The sequence below is a fragment of the Salminus brasiliensis genome, chromosome 4, assembly GCF_030463535.1.
Source record: "Salminus brasiliensis chromosome 4, fSalBra1.hap2, whole genome shotgun sequence".
Lineage (NCBI taxonomy): Eukaryota > Metazoa > Chordata > Actinopteri > Characiformes > Bryconidae > Salminus > Salminus brasiliensis.
In genome coordinates this window covers 15,893,319-15,910,346 of record NC_132881.1, presented here as the reverse complement: position 1 = coordinate 15,910,346, position 17,028 = coordinate 15,893,319, and the positions used below count along the sequence as shown (strand labels likewise).

The window sequence follows — 17,028 nt, the reverse complement described above, 5'->3', positions numbered from 1 at the left end:
AAGACAAAAAAAGAAAGTCAATACATGTATAGAAACTGAATGATCACCTACCTGTTACACACTTGCAGACAGATTGATAGCGAGCCACACACACAGTTGCAACGGAAAGACCCTTGGTTAATGCGGTCCGAAAAACCTGTAAGACAAAAAAGGTCAATACATGTATAGAAACTGAATGATCACCTACCTGTTACACACTTGCAGACAGATAGTAGCGACTCACACACAGTTGCAGATGCACAGACCCTTGGTTAATGCGGTTCGAAAAACTTGTAAGACAAAAAAAAAAAAGGCAATACATGTATAGAAACGGAATGATCACTTACCTGTTACACACTTGCAGACAGATAGTAGCGACTCACACACAGTTGCAGATGCACAGACCCTTGGTTAATGCGGTTCGAAAAACCTGTAAGACAAAAAAAGAAGGTCAATACATGTATAGAAACTGAATGATCACCTACCTGTTACACACTTGCAGACACATAGCGAGTCACACATAGATGCAGATGCACAGACCCTTGGTTAATGCGGTCCGAAAAACCTGTAAGACAAAAAAAGAAAGTCAGTACATGTATAGAAACTGAATGATCACTTACCTGTTACACACTTGCAGGCAGATAGTAGCGAGTTGCAGATGCACATACCCTTGGTTCATGAGGTCCGAAAGACCTTTAAGACAAAAAAAGAAGGTCAATACATGTATAGAAACTGAATGATCACCTACCTGTTACACACTTGCAGACAGATAGTGAGTCACACACAGTTGGAGATGCACAGACCCTTGGTTCATGTGGTCCGAAAAATCTGTAAGACAAAAAAAGAAAGTCAATACATGTATAGAAACTGAATGATCACCAACCTGTTACACACTTGCAGACAGATAGTAGCGAGACACAAATAGTTGCAGATGCACAGACCCTTGGTACATGCAGTCCGAAAAACCTGTAAGACAAAAAAAATACATGTATAGAAACTGAATGATCCCTTACCTGTTACCACACTTACCTGAGCCACACACAGTTGCAATGGACAGACTATTGTTGGCTGTATACACCATCAGGAAGGGGGGAGCCATTGGTCCAGAAAGCGTGTAAGACAATAAAGAAAGTCAATACATGTATGGAAATGAATGATCACTCATATGTTACAGAGTTGCAGAACACACAGTTCAGACAGTGAGCCACACAGTTGCCGATGAAAATACATTTGTTGGGTTGATGGGGTACCTGAGAACCTGTAACACAAAAAAGAAAGTCAATACATGTATAGAAACTGAATATAGTGAGGCCCATGTGGTAGTCTTGGAAAGGAGAGTGGAATCTGTTCCCAGACCTAATGTGAGAAACTGTACATGAACTGAACAAACATAACGTAAAAGAGATGTTAAGGGGTCCAGCTGTGTCTGCATTTCATCCATAAGGAATCATCATTAGCCCCCACCATTACTTACATGGTCTACGTGCTGCAGACATCCTGCATATGAGAACAGTCTAACAACATATGACGTATAGTAGGGTATAAAACATAAGGTATTCCTTTGTCTGGGAAAGAGAGAAGAAGGGCACCCAGAATTGGCAGACTCTCTCCACATTGTACTTTTGATTGGAATAAAATGTTTCATTGTTACAATTGAAAGACGGTGGTCACGAGTCTCCTTTCAAAAGAAGTCCTCTGAAGAAGAAGTAGAAGAACCCCGACAAAGTTTATTGAGGTACCTGCTCGAACAGCCTGACAAAAGTGTGTTGCAATAATCTAACCGTGAGGTTAAGTGTGTACTAGCTTTTCTGCATCCTGTAGAAAAGGAATTTCTTAGTTTGGCAATGTAGGCTGTCCTAGTTATTTAGCTATATGTTGCTGAAATGATAGATCCTAATCAAATAAGACACCAAGATTTTTAGCTGCTGGACCCAGAATAATGCAAAACAACAGCCAAGTCTAACATTTAGTCTGAGTTTACTTCTAGTGTTTTTCAGACCTAAAAAGAGAACCTATGTTTTGTTACTGTTAAGGAGAACGAAGTCATGTGGCATCCAGAGTACATCCTTCACACAGTAACTCAGTAATTAAAGAAAATTGAGGACTATCAGGTTTGGCTGATATATAGAGCAGTGTCATCTGCATCTGTAAGTTAACATCCTGTCTGCTTATAACTGCCCTGTGGTAACATCTATAATGTAAATAACAGATGCCCTTAAATAGAGCATTGTGGAACTCCATATCGGACATCTGTGTAATTTAGAAATACGGACTGATAGGGTTCGTTTAGATATGATTTGAACCACAATAGGGCTGTTTCTCTGATTTCAACCATGTTCTCTAATCTTTCAAAGAGAATAGTGTTATCTATAGTGTCAAAGGCTAAACTGAGGGCGAGTAGGGCTACGTAGCCTTGATCAGAGGCAAGAAGAGATCGTTTGTAATCTTTACTTGGGCTGTCTGAATCCAGATTGGAATTTCTCATACATTTCATTTTTACTCTGGTATAAGCAGAGTTGTTGAGCCACAGCATTTTCTAATATCTTGGACAGAAATGTCAGGCTTAAGATGGGTCTGTAATTGACAGTACACCAGGACCAAGATGTAGTTTCTTAATTAAAGGTTTTAAAACTGCAAATTAAAGGGATTTGGGTACATGGCCTTAGGTAAGGGATGAATTTACTATTGTTAAAAGAGGTCTGATTATAATTGGGAGTAATTCTGTCAGTATTTTAAAGGGAATCGGGTCGAGTGTACAGGTTGTAAAATTTACTGAGGAAATAGTTTTTTGTTAGTTCTGGCTGTGGAAGTGAGTAGAAGACTTCCAGTCTTTGTTCTACAACTAACATTTTAACTCATGTTCTAAATCAGCTACACCAGGTGACAACAAATCCAACACTCCTTAATAGCAAATACGTAGGTTTCCTTTTTTTCCCCCTAAGATTGTTAAAACCAATTTTCTGTTCTCAATATATGCTCGATACTGCAGGGTTTGTTTAAATGTGAGCAAGTGATACTAATATTACTTTTTTAATACAAGCAGAGAAAGGGAAGAACAAATGGTTTGAATATAGTAAATCATCACTTACCTGACAGATCTCAGGCAGCACAGGTGTAGCCTTTCTCGGTGGTAGAGGACAGAACGTCAAACCTGCAGTCAGCAGTGGAGCGCGAAGAGTCAGCTGAATGGCTTGCTTCCTCGATCCTGCCGTCTGTTTTCTTCCAAACGGTGTCTGGAATTTAGTGTACTAGAGGTCTTCCAGGCCACAGGTACCGCAGCATTACTCTTTGGGCACGATAATTAATAGGGTCTTACAATAAAATCTCCATCAATGAGAACACTGTCTGGAGTAGTTGCCCTCTCTGCTGGAGCATGCAGAGCCATAGACAAAGTTGATAAAGACCCAGTCGCTTCAGCGTTGAACAATATCTCTCTCAGCAAATCGCTCAAAGAAAAAAATAAATATACATCAGCTCCCACCTTAGGCCTTCCACTTTTTTTTTGTTTTTCTTTTTTCTGGCCCAGAGAGAAAAAGGAAATTGCGCAATATGCAGAGTTAGGGGACCTGTCAATAATAGGTGCCTTTCTCACACTTTTCTACATCTGTTGAAGAAAAAATTAAGAAAATTAACTCATTAACTTGTTTACTGTAAATACAGTGTATTGTCTGCTAATGATACTGAACATGTATACATCACTCTGTATTTAAAAGTGAAAATTAATTAGAACATTTTTGTGTTTGATGTAAGCTAATTACAAATAATGCTAATGGGTACAATACACACAGTGCAGCATACGGAATGATGAAGCATCTGGTGCTTGTCAGCCCTGCGGCGCTGCGCCCCCCCCAGGGGCGGCTTCGGGCCGCGGTCCACAGGCTCCTCGGAACTTTTCAGTCAACGTTGGGTTAATTTCTATGTTCACATACTTTCTGTTCCTCCCGTGGGTTTTCTCACTAAGGACTTTTATGTTGACAGCGGTCGCAGTAAGACGCCATGTTTTCTGTTTATGTCTGATTTGTTTCACCTGAGTGCTGGGGTACAAAGGGAGCAAACGCAGATGCCTCGGCGCCGAGAATTACTCTTGCGATGCCAAGCTGTAAGGTTGGCTTCATGGTCTGGAGACTTCTAGGGAATTCTACGAGTTCAAGTAGTATATGCTCTATCGGAGCGGTTTCACGTTCAGGAGTTCGCTGTCTGGTTCACCGGTTGGTCGCCAGGGTGATTTGGCGTCCGGTTCCCTTGCACCTGAGTCGAGTAAGTTCATCAGCGCCTGACGAGCGCAGGGTTTGATTTGTCCCCTCTCGCTTTGCTCCCGGGCTGCTTTCCAGCCTCAGGTGGTTTTCCAGGTTTATCCCCTTTCAGTTGTCACCTGTTTGTTTTCTGTTTCTGTTTATTGGACCCTGTACTTTGCTGCCTCGTTTTGTTTGTGTTTGTTCATTTTGGTTTGGTCATTAAAGACTTTCTCTGCATTGTTCTGTCCCTGCGAGTGTTCCCTTGTCTCGCCTAGCCAGCATGACGGTGCTAAGGTAGTGGTATGGGGGCCCCATAAAATCTTGGGCTGGCCCTGGTCACGCTAATGCTCCCAGTGCCTCTCCATGGCCACCATATTCCTCGAAAGTAAACACAGAAGTTAGTTAGTAAAGCAAAATAATGTAAGGTAAGACACATAGCAGACAGCACAAGGATTAAAACTATGATAAACAAGCCAAAGCTAATATAAAAGAAATGACTAGGAAGGAGTCACGTGAGATCGACAAGCAGTAAGGTTGTCCTAAGCCACATTAACTTAAATCCTAACTAATCTGCATATTTCTCATTTTCAGCTATTTGTCTGTTACGTATTTCATTACCAAAAATCCATAAGAACATGTCTTCATCTTCAAAATATTTTAAGCCTTCATGAGGGAAGGGGCAGCTGCTACCGAACCAGGTGATGCTAGCCTGAAACGGGACAGAATGCTAATTTGGAACACATCCTAGCCGAAGTGAGTAGAATGAGCTTGACGCTGCAAACAGTTGCTTATGATGCGTCAATGATTAAGGAGACTACAGAAGAAATGAAAAACGGCATGCAGGGGCTACTAGCAGAGGAGGAAAGGCAATCTCCAACTTGGAAGACGCCACTCAACAACTGGTGAATGGCCATGAGCTGCATGGCAAGCGCATAGATACTTTGGAGAGGCGTGTGGAAGATCTGGAAAATAGGAGCCGCCACAATAATGTCAGATTGATTAAAAGAGGGCATTGAAGGGGAGAACTTGATTGTATGCATTGAAAAGATCCTGTCAGAGGGCCTGCACATGCACATTAACAACAAATTCGAAATTGAAAGAGCCCTGATCTCCAGATCTCGTCTGTATGAAGACCAGCCTCAGAGATTGATCCTCTCTGCGTTCAACCACAAGAGATAATGTCTTAAAAGCTGCGAGGGAGTGTAGTGTGGAGCGGAAGCAACATTTCCTTGTTTCCATACATGTCGAAGAAGCTGGTTGAGAGGAGGAAAACGTTCTGATTGGCGAAACAGCTGCTGCGTGACAAGAAAGTGAGGTTTCCTTTAGTCTTTCCTGCAGCGCTCCAGTTTGTGTGGAAGAGGAGAAACAAAGTTTGACGTCACAACAGAAGCTGTCAAGTTCATCAAGAAGCAAGTTACTGATGGAGAATAAACTATAAAACATCCACTAGCACAAGGAGACTGAGAGGTATGATTGGTCTGGATAGCTTTGAGTAGCTGTTTAGGCTATAACCTAGTAGACATCTCAGACATTCCACTGACCTAAGTTAAGTTCTCTTCTTTTTTTTCTTCCTTTTTTCTCTTTGTTGTTAGTTTTGTGGACATGAATTTAACAAGAAGAGAATCCTCAGCTGGCTACTGAAGACATTTTTCTGTTCTGTTCAAGATTTTTGTTGGCCTGTTTGGCTATGCTGGTTCTATTTAGAATTACAGGTATCCTAATAATGTTCACTGGTACAAAAGCAGTAGCCTATATTTTGAAATTAGGAAGGTCAGATGGCATGGAACGATTGCTATTCCAATCTTTTATTTCAGTTTTGTTATCTTATCATATGAATGGCAAATAGTGCTTATGTTAAGGTAGTTTCCTGGAATATTAATGGTTCTTATGGAGTTCTTATTTTGGTCCATAGGAGGTTGAACTTTGCTGAGAGAGTATAAGGATAGTAATGGTAGAGTTATTTATATAGAAGCCAATATAAATGGGGGGGGGGGGGTGTAAATAACACTGTGTAATATCTATGCTCCTAACATGGAGGATCCATCTTTCTTTCATGGAGTTAATAAATTGGGAAATGCCCAAGGACAAATGCTTTTGGCAGGACTTCAATTAGGTCTTAAATGGGATATTAGATAAAAGTAAATAATCAGGTACCTCAACGCCGAAGGATAGAGCTGCCATTCACATGCTGATGGTGGACAATGACCTGATTCAATCCTAGAAACCAGGAATGCACATTTTACTACCACTGCCATAATTCCTACCCAAGACTTGACCTTGATTTTGATCTCCCAGAGTCTAACCAATAATATCATTGATAGCACTATCAATGCTATTTCCCTGTCGGACCATGCACCTGTTTAGCTTTGTGTGAATATACATTCAGACAGGCCTAGAAGAGGTAGATGGAGAATGAATACATCTCTACTACAGATGTCTGAAAACCTGTATTAGACCTGATCAATATTCAGCACTAAATGAAGCCACCCCCGCAGGTTATAAATATGTACATAGCCCTAGATTATCAGGCAGAGGAGGTGGAGTATGCATAATCTACCAGAAAACGCTTGATATTCAAAAACACTATCAAATTCACTTTGTTTGAGATTCCTTACATTAATATATCAAATCCAGCCACAAATAAAAATACATTCACACTATTATTTGTAGGCCTCCAGCACCACACTCTGAATTTTTAAAAGAATTGAGTGGTTTTGCTGGCAGTGTGCAACAAGTTATAATAGTAGGAGACTTTAATATTCATTTTGAAAAAGCAGACGATCCATTAACAAAGGCCCTTGCATCGATCTTAGATAACTGTAACTGGACCCACACATTACTGTAATCATACCCTAGATTTAGTCCTGACCCTGGGTGTTAGCATTGATAATCTAAATATTCTACCTCAAGCTTAGTAACATCAGACCATTATCTAATCTCCTATGAGCTACATCTTAGGCACTTTCTAAAGCATGCAATAACCCAATGACCGCTGTACAGTTTACTAAAAACCTCCCAGACCTACCGACCTTAGCTTACACTCCGTCAGATTAAACATAGCTAGATAGATTAACAAACGGTCTTTAAAATACCCTTCAATTAACCTTAGACAAAGTGGCTCCGCTCGCACAGTGGTACAGTGATCAAACTCGTACCTTAAAACAAACAGCGCAGAAACTAGAGCGAAAATGGTGGACGACCCAACTAGAGTGTTCCACTCTGCCTGGAAGGACAGCCTTAGTCAATATAGAAAGGGACTCATTAAATCTCTCTCAGCGTATTTGGCCTCACTGATCGATAATTACAAAAACAATCCCAGAGTATTTTTAGTGAGATCTCTAAAGCCAGGCAGATACTCAACTCCAGATTCCAGCTTCTTTAACCAGTAATGTTTTTATGGACTATTTTAATAATAAAATAGAAAGCATTAAACAACAAATTCAACACTCCTTATTAAATCAAACATTTGACTTTAAATCAAAATTGCCTGGTGTAGCTCCTTTAGAACATAACTTGGTTATAGAATAAAGGCTGGAAGCCTTCTACCCACTTCCACAGCCAGAACTAGAAAAAATGATTTCCTCAGCAAATTGCACAACCTGTACACTTGACCCAATTCCCTCTAAAATACTAAAATAAATACTCCCAATTATAATCAGACCTCTTTTAACAATAGTAAATTCATCCCTTAGCTTAGGGCATGTACCCAAAACCCTTAAATTAGCAGTCATGAAACCTTTAATTAAGAAACCAAATCTCCTAGTCCATCCATGAATAAGAAATTCCTATCTGGATTCAGACCCCATCGTAGCACAGAGACAGCCCTAGTGAAGATTACAAAGATCTCTTTCTTCCTCTGATCAAGGCTACGTATTCTTTATTAGCCCTACTAGACCGCAGTGCAGCCTTTGATACAATAGGTCACACTATTCTACTAGAAAGATTAGAGAAAATGGTTGGAATCACAGGAACAGCCCTACCGTGGTTCAAATCATATCTAACTGAACACCATCAGTTTATAAAGATAAAAGATTTATCATCAAATTACACAAGTAAGATATGGAGTTCCACAATACTCTATTTTAGGACTGCTATTATTTACATTATACATGTTACCACTGGGCAGTTATAATTTCCATTGCCATTGCAGATGACACACAGCTGTATATATCAGCCCAACATGTTGATAAATTCAGATTAAAGAAAATGGAGGACTGTGTAAAGATTATAAAACTCTGGATGTCACATAACTTCTTTCTTCTTAACAGTAACAAAACAGAAGTTCTCCTTTTAGGTCCAAAAGACACTAGAAATAAACTATTTTTATTCCTGGTCCAGCAACTAAAAATCATTTGACTGAAAAAAGATTTGAATAAAGTAAACCATCACTTACCTGACTGGTGTTACTGGGTAAGGTCTTGGTGTAGCACCTTCTCAATGTTTTCGGAGAGCACAACAGATTCCAGGCAGCAGAGGTGAAGTCTTTCTCTGTGATAGAGGACCGGACGTCATACCCAATTTCATCACTTTAACTGGTGGTACTATTTCCACATATTTCTCAGACTAAGAGAAGCTTCATTTGCAAACACTAGTAAATGAAACTTCACATGAATCAGGCTGTCTTACTATTGAGCTAAAAAACACAGTCACTTGTTTGTACATCCAAGCACATTTTTTTAAGAACCTTGAGTTTGGAAAGCTCAGCCAACTTAGTTTGATATTGGATCATTAGATGTTCACTTTGCCCCTCCTCTCACTCACAAACAAATCCCTTAAAACCTCAAACATGACTTTAAAAATACGATGGAGAACAGAGAAACTACACTCATTATATTTCCTCAACATTTCCAGTCTATCCATTTTGACAAGGATATTTAATCAGAATAGCCAGAATTCCTGCAACAGGTGCTGTTGATGGTAAAAGACAAAAATAAAATGTGCACTTTTTGCACTTTAGAGGTTCTAAACATGCATGTAGTGCATTTCCATAATGAATAAATCACTACTGTGACACTGCCTATTTTAACCATTTTAATGTAATATTGTTCCAGTTAAACATCCATAAAGCATATAAATCCAAAATCAGCTGTAGTGTAGAGAGACATCTGAAATATACTACTACCCTTAGAATAGCCAGATAACAAGTACTTAAGAGAGCCTGCAAATTTCTTGTGGACTGCTCACTAGTGCTTGAAGGTAGGTAAAATTTTGTCTGTACTCACCCTCTTATTAACGGTACTTACTTGAAGTCCATAGAACCAATCCAAAACATAGGAGTTGGAAAGCTCTCACAAAGTGGTTTGTATTTCAGACATCCTTCTTTCTGATAACAGTTTATAATCCTGGGTGTTTCCTTGTGAAAGGAAAGTCTGAACCATGGAAATCCCTGGTTTGAGTTGCTGAGAGTCAATTCAGGAGTGATACATTTGTCTTCTGTGTGTAAAGTTTATCCCAGTGTCCATAAGAAGAGCAAGTTAGTTGTAAGGACTGCAAATAGAGAAACAAACAAACAGAAAACAAGACAAAAGTGAAGCTTTCTGCAAAAACAGAACAGTACAAAATCTCATGAAGCCACATCTAAACCACCTTGCTGCTTCATAGTTCCCTCCCTTTTGGCTTGTAACCTGGCCTACTTCTAATATACTGCCACATAGTGGATGGAGTAGGAATTACCATGAAAAAAAAACAGTCACAACACTGGAGTCACACGAGAGTCAGCTATGGCTTCAAGTAGGCCCAAGTTTTAGGATTTTTTTATGCCAATATAGAAAATAGACAATAGGCAAGTGGCTTAAAGTTCCAACCACAACAGGCCCAATGAGACCTAAAGAACCAGCACAACAGGCCCAATGATAATGATAATTACAAATCAATACACATAACCAATCATCAAAATGACTGCATTTTCAACTAAAAAAAACATTCTGTTAAAAGTCATATCTCATATGAAGACTTTTGTATCCTTTGAAAAGAACTAAATCTGGCATGTGTAACTGTCTCCTATAAATATTTATAAATAAATGAACACATTGTAAGGTGAATGCTGTGCCAAGGTCCTGCACAATTGTTTCTTATTTTAGTGACAAATAAATAGCAATTTAATACATTTATAACTATTTTACAAAGTTAGTGAGATAATGTTTACATCAATCCTGATGCTTTAAATCTCTCCCACATGGTGAGGTATACAGTTTATTTATTTAACAATGGTATCAGATCGGTACTGTGTATCGATCAATAAGTTTATGTATTGGTATCGATTATGTATGGTGTATCTGTAAATGTAACATATAGGAAACAACATATGACAGCATTATTGTAAGGCATTTCTGGCAACTTCACTGGTTAATAGAATATGCCTACATTGATAAATCCCCTTAAGTTGCACCCTGATTGGTGAATGTTTAGCATGTCAAATGTATGCTTGAATGTGATTGGCTAATACCAACCACAATAATTGACATATCAAGTCCTCTGGTCAGACTATTATAGAACAGGCTAAAGATGCAGCATGTAGAATTGTAGGTTGACTGGATGAATGGTTTCTAAGAGTTATGTACTATTGGCCTCGCTTTCTTGTGACAAATGTCCACCAAACTTGACATACCCCCTCAAAATAATGTGCTGAACATTTTGTTAAAATGGGCTTGTTCAAAGTCAAAGTGTTCAAAAGGTACAAGTTATTCCTTATAATTATTATTAATTATAAATATTGCAGGTATTTTGCTACCAGATGTGTGAGGATTGGCAAAAAAAATTCTTGAAGTAGAAAGGATCAAGAAATTACCCCCCCCCCAAAAAAAAAAAAAAAAAGAAGAATTTTGTGTGTAGGACACAGAAGCTACAGACCAGATGCTATTGAATAAAAACGCTTAATGCTTTGTTGTAACGCCACCATCAGGCCAGTGAATGTCATTTTTCTTGAAGCTGCTGTAACTTTGTTGTGTCCATATGCAATGTGTTTAATGCATATATTAAACAAATTCGTTGTTACGGATTTAGGACACTGGGGGGCACTAGTGGACTGTTTGAGGTAAGAGAAAGAAGAGAGGAAAGGAGGAGAAGAATAAACAAAATAGTAAGCTCTCTGTTCCATAATCGTGTGTGGTTAATGTCTGACTCTGAACGACAAGCAACACAACAAAGTGGCGACGAGAGAAGGAGTGAAGATACAGACATGGCTCTGCTCTCCTTGCAACCTCCTGCTGTGTTCCTGGACTGCCCAGGCAACCCGACAATTCCATTTGCTACTTGGAAAATGCTATTCGATAACTATCTGCTTGCTGTCGGGGGAGGCGAGTTTCCTGCCGAGAGGAAGAGAGCCTTGCTTATTCACTGCTTGGGAACGGAGGGTAACCGAATCTACAGCACCTTACCACTCGAAAAAGATGACTATGAGGGCTCAGTAAAGGCTTTGGAGAAGCACTTCAGTCCAAAACTAAACATTGTCGCAGAAAGATACCGCTTTAGGCAAAGAGCACAAGCTGTAGGTGAGTCAATTGATCACTATGTCGCAGCATTGCGTGAACTGGTAAAAAAATGTCAGTTTGGAGCTATGGAGGATGAGATGCTTCGGGATCAAATTGTAGAGAAAACAAACAGTTCCCGCATCCGTGAAAGACTTTTAATGGAAGAAGGTTTGACACTGGATAAAACTCTGGATGTAGCCAGGCGTACTGAAGCCGCTATAGCTGTTAGCGATTTCTGTGACTGATACAAAGCCCGTTGCTGCTGTGCAAGTGCAAAAGAAGGCCCGTAACCCAAAAAAAAACCTGCTCGTAAAACTGATGGTGCTACGTCATGCTACCGGTGTGGTGCTGCTGAGCACAAAGCAAATGACAAGTCGTGCCCTGCAACAAACTCTAAATGCAAGTCATGTGGAAAATTGGGACACTTCTCAAGAGTATGCAAGTCCTCTCGAAAGCCAGTTAATGAAGTGACTGTGCCTGAAATGTGTGTTTTAAGTGTTGAAAATAATTTCACTGTTGATGCAATTAAACTAATGTGCCCTGTTACCATCACTCTACCAAATACTACTGCTGCATGTAATGTAAAATTGCTAGTTGATACAGGATCTGGCGTTTCTATACTGCCTAATAGTATTTACAATGCTAATTTTAGCTCAGTTAAACTGCATAATCCAAAAGTGCAGCTTGTGACGTATTCTAAGGAAAAACTGAATGTGATAGGATGTCTTAGAGCTGACGTTACTCACAATGGTAGTACTGCCTCTACTGACTTTTACATAGTGAAGACAGGGACACCTGTACTGGGCATGGACCTGGTTACTGCTCTCCAGCTGCAGATTAAAGGAGGACAGTTACTAACACAGGCGTCGGAAATCTGTGCAACGCTCCACCAAGCCAAAGCTCCATCTACTCACTTTGAACATGATGGTGGGTCACCTGCCACGTTCGGATGTGCGAGAAACTTCGTGCACAAAGTGAAGCTCCGGCCTGATGTGAAGCCTGTACGACAGAACCTCCGACACTTACCTCTCTCAGTTCGCGATGCTGTCTCCGAGGAACTCAAGGACCTGGAAAAACACGGCATAATTGAGAAAATTGATGCGTCTGAATGGGTCTCTCCAATTGTGGTCACCAAAAAAGAGAACTGGTGGCATACGCATGTGTGTTGACCTGAGGGAACTTAACAAGGCTGTGATTAGGGATAGCCATCCATTGCCACTGATTGAGGACATTCTGTCAGAACTGCGTGGCGCCGTGATGTTCTCAACTCTGGATTTGAAATCTGCTTACCATCAACTGACGCTGCATGAAGAGAGTAGGGGGCTCACTGCTTTCATTACACATGAAGGACTGTACCGGTACTGCAGAGTCCCATATGGACTGTGTTCAGCCCCAGCAGCTTTCCAAAAGATGATGATGCAGATTCTCAGTGGCATGAAGGGGGTGCAATGCTACCTTGATGACGTCATTACATATGGATCGTCAGAGGCGGAGCATGACGCCAACCTGAGTGCGGTGTTGCGCAAAATCAACGATGCTGGACTGAAGCTCAATGTTAACAAATGCCAACTCCGGCAAACCACACTAAGCTTCCTTGGTCAAAAGATTGGACCAGAGGGTCTGCTGCCAGATGACTCTCACGTTGCTGCTATTCTGAATGCACCGTCCCCTTCCGATCCTGCAACCTTGCGCTCTTTCCTTGGCCTGAGTGCATGGTACAGCAAGTTTGTGCCAAATTACGCAACTGTCGTTGAGCCCATGAGAGCTCTTCTTTGAAAAGATTGTTCATTTCACTGGAACAAGACAGCTCAAGCAGCATTTAAGCAAGTCAAGCAGTTGATTGTGCATAGCACTGCACTGGTGATGTTTGACCCCAGTAAGTCAACCATTGTTTCAACAGATGCCTCAGACTATGGGGTAGGTGCAGTCTTGACTCAGATGGACAGTAACGGGGCAGAGCAGACTGTTGCTTTTGCATCTCGCAGTCTTTCTGAGGCAGAGAGGAAATACTCTATAGTCGAGAAGGAAGCGCTAGCTTGCGTCTGGGCTGCCGAGAAATGGCGGACATGGCTGTGGGGAAGGAGATTCCTGTTACGCACTGATCACCAAGCACTTACCACGCTGCTGACTACCAAAGGCAATAACCGTGCTGGTCTCCGCATTACCCGATGGTCTGCTCGTCTCCTAGAGTTTGACTACGACGTTGAATACAGAACAGGGTCCCTGAACCATGTTGCTGACTGCTTGTCGAGACTCCCACTGCCTGAAACTGACACTGCATACGCAGAAGAGATTGAGTCAGTGGCTGCCATACTCACTGACCTGAGTGCTGTGTCTGAGGAAGACTTCCGTTCAGAATGTAATGACTGTCCAGTGCTCACTAAACTCCGTGCACAGATACAGAGAGGCTGGCCATCACGTAAGTCTACACTCGATCTTAACATACAGCCATACTTTCCAATTCGCCATGAACTTGCTGTCATGAATGAATGCATAGTCAGAGGGTCTCACAGATTACTTGTGCCAGAGTCATTGCAGAAAAGACTCATTGTGCTAGCCCATGAAACCCACCAGGGTATTGTGCGTACCAAACAACGCCTTAGAGAGTTGTACTGGTGGCCCAAAATGGACTCTCAGATAGAAATATGCATTAAGAACTGCTCAACCTGCCAACAGAATGACAAGACAACTGTCACCCATGATGCTCCACTGCAACCAGTTCCCCTACCAGCTGCTGCTTGGGAAAAGGTGTCCGTAGACATCATAGGCCCATTTGAGAAAGCTCCTCCTGATTGTAGATTTGCCATATCACTGGTAGATTACTTTAGTAAATGGCCTGAAGTAGCGCTTGCTCACCGCGTTGACACAGCTACTATTATACAGTTCCTGACTGCCCTTTTCTCTCGAGAAGGAATCCCAAAGATGCTGATAAGTGACAATGGTCCTCAATTTCTCTCTGCTGAGTTTGCTGACTTTCTCAAAGAGAGTGGAATACAACACCTGAGATCTTCAGTGTACTACCCAAGAGCTAATGGAGAAGTTGAGAGATTCAACAGAAGCGTTAAGGACTGCTTACAGACTGCATCCATTCAAGGAGAACCCTGGAAGTCATTCCTGAGAACTTACCTGAGGGACTACAGAGCAACTCCTCATTCAACCACTGGAGTATCCCCATCAGAACTGCTCCATGGCCGGCGAATGAGAACAAAGCTACAGGTGATCGATATGCCTGCCCCACTAACAGAGAAGAAAGCGATGCGAGAAAGAGTGGGGAGTAAACAACAGAAAATGAAAGCGTACACCGATCAGCAAAGACATGCCAAGTCTTCCAACTTCCGGCCTGGTGACAAAGTGAGGGTGAGGAAACCATGGAAAGTGAAGAAAGGAGAACTGAAGTTTTCTAAACCTAGAACTATCGTGACAAAGAAAGGACCGGATACATACTTGTTGGATGATGGAAGAACCTGGAACTCCTCACATCTGTCCGTACTTCCCAACTTGAGCACAGATGTGGATTCTGATAGGGCAATGGACTGTACTGATACAGGGACTGACCAAATAACTAACTCTGACTCGGTTAGCCAGTCCAGACCTGTCAGAATAAGAAATGCACCTAGCTGGACTAAAGATTTTGTTATGGAATGATCATAAAATGTGATTTACAATATTCAGGTTTTAGTTAAAGTGTTACTGTTACATTAATAATACTGTCAGGTTCTTCTGAGTTACAAGAAGTATTCTTTGTTCAAGAGGGAAGATGTTGTGTCCATATGCAATGTGTTTAATGCATATATTAAACAAATTCGTTGTTACGGATTTAGGACACTGGGGGGCACTAGTGGACTGTTTGAGGTAAGAGAAAGAAGAGAGGAAAGGAGGGGAAGAATAAACAAAATAGTAAGCTCTCTGTTCCATAATCGTGTGTGGTTAATGTCTGACTCTGAACGACAAGTCAACACAACAAGCGCCTGTCTAGTAAACAGTAGATCCTGGGTTCGAATCCCAGCGGTGCCTTTTCCTTTGGTAATCTTTAATCAGTAACTGCTACAATGAGTAAATCAACCCTTTTTTATTGGTGTCAGACTATGACTAACAGTATGCAGAGCTTTGGTGTGTGCTTAGACTTGCAGATAATCATCAGACCACTGGGATTTACATATGCATAGTAAATTTATTATTTGCCTCAAATATTAGCAGCACTACTGTTATTTTATAGGAAGGTTAACCAAGGAACCCGTTTCTTCACCTGGGCTCTGTGGCGCAATGGATAGCGCATTGGACTTCTAGATAAATAGCTGGAGCAATTCAAAGGTTGTGGGATCGAGTCCCACCAGAGTCGAGAGTGTTTCCTCTTCTTTATAGCTCTGTCTACTACCTTTTTGTACTTTTATTTGCAAGATTTTCTCTAGTCTTTTTACCTAATTAATAGCAATTTCAAACTTTCAGAAATATTCTGTTTGATGTTGGGGTATTGGAACATATTTGTGCTGCAGAAGATTCTGCATGTATTTGTGAAAAGTGAGATGAAGCAGTTTGAAATGTAGGATTTTAGCCTTTTCTGAATCAGAATGATGTTTGCTGATCCATTAAAAGATGTTTAAACAGAACCTGAAGGGTAAACAAAAGATGCTAAGTTTTGTGTGTACATTCTGCGTGACAAGGTCTAGTACTCTGTACATGTATATGATAGGTTTAAGCAATTGAGACAAGCTTTCAGAGTTGATGTTATTTGTTTCTGGAAAATGCAGAGGTTCCTAATCAGGGAAGTTTTTTTTTTTTGCTGTCTGTGTAAAGTTTGTATGCAAGAGAATGTTTTTGAGTTTGCCTCAAGCTATATTGTGTTGATATAGAAAATCAGTCAGGTAGGGTGCCGTGGCTTAGTTGGTTATAGCGCCTGTCTAGTAAACTGGAGATCCTGGGTTCGAATCCCAGCGGTGCCTTTTCCTTGGGTAATCTTTAATCAGTAACTGCTACAATGAGTAAATCAACCCTTTTTTTATTGGCGTCAGACTATGACTAACAGTATGCAGAGCTTTGGTGTGTGCTTAGACTTGCAGATAATCATCAGACCACTGGGATTTACATATGCATAGTAAATTTATTATTTGCCTCAAATATTAGCAGCACTACTGTTATTTTATAGGAAGGTTGGCCAAGGAACCAGTTTCTTCACCTGGGCTCTGTGGCGCAATGGATAGCTCATTGGACTTCTAGATAAATAGCTGGAGCAATTCAAAGGTTGTGAGTTCGAGTCCCACCAGAGTCGAGAGTGTTTCCTCTTCTTTATAGCTCTGTCTACTACCTTTTTGTACTTTTATTTGCAAGATTTTCTCTAGTCTTTTTAC

At 40.8% G+C, this 17,028-nt stretch overlaps 1 non-coding gene across 1 annotated transcript; it reads left to right on the top strand.

Annotated features, from left to right (window-relative positions):
• The first annotated feature begins 15,932 nt into the window (after nucleotides 1–15,932).
• On the top strand, nucleotides 15,933–16,022 carry trnar-ucu (transfer RNA arginine (anticodon UCU)). Its single transcript is given in 2 exon segments — nucleotides 15,933–15,969; nucleotides 15,987–16,022. It is a non-coding gene; the product is annotated as a tRNA-Arg (tRNA).
• The last annotated feature ends 1,006 nt before the right edge of the window (nucleotides 16,023–17,028 follow it).